This window comes from Rana temporaria, chromosome 10, assembly GCF_905171775.1.
Source record: "Rana temporaria chromosome 10, aRanTem1.1, whole genome shotgun sequence".
NCBI classification, from domain to species: domain Eukaryota; kingdom Metazoa; phylum Chordata; class Amphibia; order Anura; family Ranidae; genus Rana; species Rana temporaria.
The window spans coordinates 22,643,617-22,649,601 of record NC_053498.1 but is presented as its reverse complement, the minus strand read 5'-3'; the positions used below and the strand labels follow the sequence as shown (position 1 = coordinate 22,649,601).

Here is a 5,985-nt window from a genome sequence, read left to right as displayed (position 1 = left end):
AGAGATTTTTTCTGTGGATGCACCAATTATAGCACTTTCTTTCTGGACTTGTTTTTTTTTTTTTAAATCAGAAAAGTTTTTATTTTGAAAAATAAAAAAGCAGTACAGTAGCAGTACAGAATACCAGGAATGTACAACACAAATAGGCAACCAAAAGGAGATAAGAACCTTCATGGTACATAATTAGTCAAACCCATAGCCTAGGAATAATACATATTCTCAGTGACAGTGCTAAAGCAATATTTCCATAAACCTGGTATTCCTCCTGTAGGCACATCAAGCCTGAGAAAAATATAAGGCAGATAAATGATAATAAAAGTAAAAATCAAATAACAGGGAACAAAGAAAAAACAAAAACAATAAGGGGGGGGGGGGGGGAACCAGCCCAGCCTGATGCCAAAGGTACCATGTCTGTTAAACCATACATCCCATTAGCTCCTCGACTAACAGTTTTAGAGAGATGATCCCATCCCACCTTTGCATTCCTCCAGGTCCTCAACCAAGCAATAATCTATCAAGTACCAGTTGTGGGGGGGCCACTTCCGGGGAACTCAGCCACCCCTGCCATATGTTATCAAATTTATGCGGTGCCTTTCTATGCAAGTACGTGTTCTTCTCTCTAATAAGAATTCTATTGACTAATAAGATTCTATTTGACGAAAGAAGCCGAACGTCAGTGCGCAGGCGCCGTATAGAGCCGCACCGACGTTCGGCTTCTTTTGGCAACTCGTGACGTGTAGTATGCGACGGTCGGAAGCCTGTCAATCAGATAGGAACGCCCAGTCTCGGAGAAGACATACCCGGAAGCGGCGGTGAAATACGGTATGTACGGGAAAAAAACCCAAAAAAACAGCCGATTGTCATTAGGACAACTCGGCTGAATGTAATGTTAAAATACATTTTTGGGTGAACCCCCGCTTTAAGAGACGGGAGCGCTCGTTCAGGTAAAACTACCATTCATAATGGAGTAAGCACATTCATCACGCTGTAACAGACAAAAAAGCGAAAATCGTCTTTTACTAACACGGAATCAGCTAAAAGCAGCCCAAAGGCGAATAGAACTTCCCCCTCAGAGTGCCGTCGTACGTGTTGTACGTCACCGCGCTTTGTTCATAATTTTTTAAAAACGATCGTGTGTGGGCAACATCGTTTTTAATGATGAAGTTGGAAAAACTTCGTTTTTTGGACATGCTGAAAAATTTCGTTTTTTTTTAATGCCGAAAAACGACCGTGTGTACGCCGCATCAGATTCATACCGCACTGATGTGAACTGCACTAATGGAAAACAATGTTATTTTAATGACTTGCGAATTTGACCCATCGCAATGGCTCAAATTTGCAAAAGAGTTTGCAGCAGTTTGAACCCAGCCTAAGGCCCGGTTCACACTGCTGCGAATTCTATTGCGAATTTAAGCCGTTACGATTTCTCAAATTCGCAAGTCATTAAAATAACATTGTTTTCCATTAGTGCATTTCACATCAGTGCGGTATGAATCTAAGCTGCGGAAAAAAGGGTCCTGTGCGAGTTTGATCTGTGTGCTATGCGAATTCAGATCTATAGACTGGCATTCCCTGAAATCGCGGCTGCGAATCGTGGCAAAATCGTGGTAAGTCGTAATCGTGAGAGCCTAGCCTAAAAAGGTTGTGCCTGATTTCCATTTTTCATTGGTACTTTACGTACTTAGGGCCAGATTCACCAAAGAGATACGACGGCGTATCTACTGATACTCCGTCGTATCTCTGTTTCTATCTATGCGACTGATTCATAGAATCAGTTACGCATAGATATCCCTAAGATCCGACAGGTGTAATTGTTTTACACTGTCGGATCTTAGGATGCAATACCGCGGCCGCTGCTGGGAGGAGTTTGCGTAGTAAACCAGCGTCGGGTATGCAAATTAGGAGTTACGGCGATTCCCGACGGATTTTTGCATTCGCTACGTCGCCGCTAGTCTAGTTTCCCGTCGCAAAGTTAGTCGCCGTTTGACCTGCCCTAACTTTACTCAGCAAACGTATTGCTATTTAACCAGTTCCCGACCCCCGCATGTACATATACGTCCACAATATGGCACGTACAGGCACATGGGCGTACACGTACGTCCTCGCCTATTAGCGGGTGGGGGGTCCGATCGGGACCCCCCCCGCTACATGCGGAGGTCGGGTCCGCTCGGGGAGCGATCCGGGACCACGGCGCGGCTATTTGTTTATAGCCGCTCCGTCGCGATCGCTCCCCGGAGCTGAAGAACGGGGAGAGCCGTGTGTAAACACGGCTTCCCCGGCCTTCACTATGGCGGCGCATCGATCGCGTCATTCCCTTTATAGGGAAGACACGATTGATGACGTCATTCCTACAGCCACACCCCCAAACAGTTGTAAACACATACTAGGTGCACCCTAACTCCTACAGCGCCACCTGTGGTTAACTCCCAAACTGCAACTGTCATTTTCACAATAAAGAATGCAATTTAAATGCATTTTTGCTGTGAAAATGACAATGGTCCCAAAATAGTGTCAAAATTGTCCGAAGTGTCCGCCATAATGTCGCAGTCACGAAAAAAATTGCTGATCGCCGCCATTAGTAGTAAAAAAAAAAAAATTAATAAAAATGCAATAAAACTATCCCCTATTTTGTAAACACTATAAATTTTGCGCAAACCAATCGATAAACGCTTATTGCGATTTTTTTTACTAAAAATAGGTAGAAGAATACGTATCGGCCTAAACTGAGGAAAAAAAATGTTTTTATATATGTTTTTGGGGAATATTTATTACAGCAAAAAGTAAAAAATATTGCATTTTTTTCAAAATTGTCGCTCTATTTTTGTTTATAGCGCAAAAACTAAAAACCGCAGATGTGATCAAATACCACCAAAAGAAAGCTCTATTTGTGGGGAAAAAAGGACGCCAATTTTGTTTGGGAGCCACGTCGCACGACCGCGCAATTGTCTGTTAAAGCGACGCAGTCCCGAACTGTAAAAACACCTTGGGTCTTTAGGCTGCATATTGGTCCGGGGCTTAAGTGGTTAAAGTATGGCGTTCCCGCGTCGAAATTTAAAATTTAACGTCGTTTGCGTAACACGTTTGGGAATACGGAAGTACGCTATGCGCGTCGCCGTTCGGAAAAATGACGTCACGGCGCGCAAAGCACGACGGGAATTGCGAAACTGAGCATGCGCAGTAGGTCCGGCGCGGGAGCGCGCCTAATTTAAATGGCACACGCCCATTTGAATTGGCCCGCCTTGTGCCGGAGGCCGCCGGTGTAGGTTTTCATTGCAAGTGCTCTGTGAATCAGGCACTTGCGATGAAAACTTGCGGCGGTGTAACGTATCTACGATACGTTACGCCGCCGCTCACCTACGTGAATCTGGCCCTTCATTTTTTTCCCTGTGGTTTTCCAACTTACTTTCCAGCTGGTCAGTATTGCAGTGGTCTCCCTCGCAGCACTTAGTAATGCTATGTACCTCCGTTTTCCCTGAGCTCATGCTGAAGGTACCGGCGCACAAATCTTTTCCCTTTTGACATCCTCTTGTACTCTGGTAAACGGTAAAAGGTCCTGGTGGAGAAGCAAGTAAGCAATACATTTTAGTCACCCTTAAAGTGCTATTAAACCCAGGAGCCTGCATTCACTATATCTGGTTTCCCACAATGCACAGCAATTGGAAAATCAATTATTTTAGTAAATATAAAACTGCTAAATATTTGATTATAGTTCCGCGCTTAGGTGTGTGCTAAGCTGCTGCCTCCCTATCAGTGGCGGTGCGTCCATAGAGGGCACAGGAGCGCCACATCCTCTCTCTCCTGCACCGCCACTGAAAAACAATACAAAGAGATTCATGCATTGCATGAATCTATGTATTGTCGCCGCTGCCGCCCGCTATTCAGATGGCCGGCCCCCTGGCGAGAGCCGGCCATCTGAATAACGGCAGCTGGTTGGTTGTGGAAGTGTCTATCAGAGCCAGAGGGCACGCATCTCAGCAAATCAGGTTCACCGGATCTGGTTACTGGTAACCTGATTGGCTGAAGTGACATTGAGGGCGGGACTACATCGAGGGATCGTGGAGGAGTATCCAGGGATGGCTGACCCAAAAAGGTAACTGCCAGGCGGGGTGGGGGGGGGGGAGCAATTTGGCGGAAATACAGGGGCAAACTGGCGGCAATTGATGGGCACAGTGGTGACAATGGCATGGCACAGTGGCTGCGTTTGGCATGGCACAGTGGTGACAATTGATGGGCAAAGTGGCAACAATGACATGGCACAGTGGCTGTGTTTGGCATGGCACATTGGTGACAATTATTGGCACAGTGGCTGCGTTTGGCATGGCACATTGGTGACAATTGATGGGCACAGTGGTGACAATGGCATGGCACAGTGGCTGCGTTTGGCATGGCACAGTGGCGACAATTGATGGGCACAGTGGCGACAATGACATGGCACAGTGGCGACCCTATTTAAGCTGCCTGTGGATTAAAGCTGACGTGGATGTTAAAAAGAAATATAGTCTAGGTTACCAAATTTCTCCATCATGAGATTTGTGTAGCATTTTTTGACATCCTTGGGGCAGGTCTCACTTTTTGTGGCTTTGCAGTTGGGTCCTGAGAGGTCCTCACAGAAATGGCAGATCAGTGCCTCTGTAATATAAGGAAGAGCGTGCATTAATAAAGGAGCTGGGAAGACATTGAACAATGTTAGTGATTTATAATGTGATCATGGAGAATGCAGGAGCTGTGGAAGAAATAGAAGATTTTTTATCAACTTTAATACACTATCAATATTCTACTAATATCTGCTTTAGAGAGATGAACACGAAGGCCTAGATTCACGTAGGGCGGCGTAACTATGTGCGGGCGTAGCGTATCTTATTTACGCTACGCCGCCGCAACTTAGAAAGGCAAGTGCTGTATTCACAAAGCACTTGCGTCCTTGGGCCGACGTAAGCGCGCGTATTTCAAAGTAGGCAGGTCGTGGGAGTGTTGTATTTAAATTAAACGTGACCCCATGTAGATGCATGGCCGAACGAACGGCGCATGCTCAGTATCACGTCGTATTTACGCCCAAAGATATGCCGGCTCAATGCCTGTGACGTGAACGTAACCTACGCACAGCCCCATTAGCGTACGACACCTAGAGACCAGCTTTATCTTTACGCCGGCGTATATCTTACGCAAACGGCGTAACTAATTGCGACGGGCGCACGTACGTTCGTGAATCGGCGTATCTTGCTCATTTACCTATTCGACGTGGAAATCAACGGAAGCGCCACCTAGCGGCCAGCGTAAATATGCACCCAAGATACGACGGCGTAGGAGACTTACGCCGATCGTATCTTGGCAGAATTTATGCATAACTGATTCTATGAATCAGGCGCATAGATACGACGGTGCCCATTCGGACTTACGACGCCGTAAGTCTTTGAGAATCCGGGCCAAAATGAACAGAGAGCATGTAATGTAAGAACAGAGATTTATCTTCCTTTTTACAGACAATGATCTACCCCACTGTCCTCTATGTCCTCTATGTTACGTTGTATCTTTTTAACTACTTCCTGACCAGACAGTTTCCCCCTCTTTCTGCCCAGGCCATTTTTCAGTTTTCAGCACTGTCACACAATGACAATTACTCAGTCATGCAACACTGTACCCAATTGGATTTTATTTATTAAAAGAGAACTCCAGGTTTTCACATAATTTACTTTACAAAGCTTCCTCTGATTGGCTGGAGTCAGAGAGGCGGGCTGATGATGTCATCTCTGACTCAAATCAAAGGAAGATTTGTATTTTATTAATTGAATACATCACTCCCTGTGAATGGCTGAGCGCCGCTGCTGTAGAGCCTCCTGTGTTCCGGGTATGAGACAGGAAAGTCTCCGCTCACACCTGGACACAGTGCGGTATGTAGCCGTCCCCCCAAAATAACTCAACACACAGACAATTAATGTCTAAACCGCTGGCAACAAAAGTGAGTACACCCCTAAGTGAAAATGTCCA

The 5,985-nt window shown here is 45.8% G+C and overlaps 1 long non-coding RNA gene across 1 annotated transcript; it reads right to left on the bottom strand.

Annotated features, from left to right (window-relative positions):
* Window positions 1–3,518: 3,518 nt before the first annotated feature.
* Window positions 3,519–4,640, bottom strand: LOC120916013. Its single transcript, XR_005743927.1, has 2 exons — window positions 4,510–4,640; window positions 3,519–3,553 (listed from the first exon to the last, which is right to left on the bottom strand). It is a non-coding gene; the product is annotated as an uncharacterized LOC120916013 (long non-coding RNA).
* Between the last annotated feature and the right edge of the window lie 1,345 nt (window positions 4,641–5,985).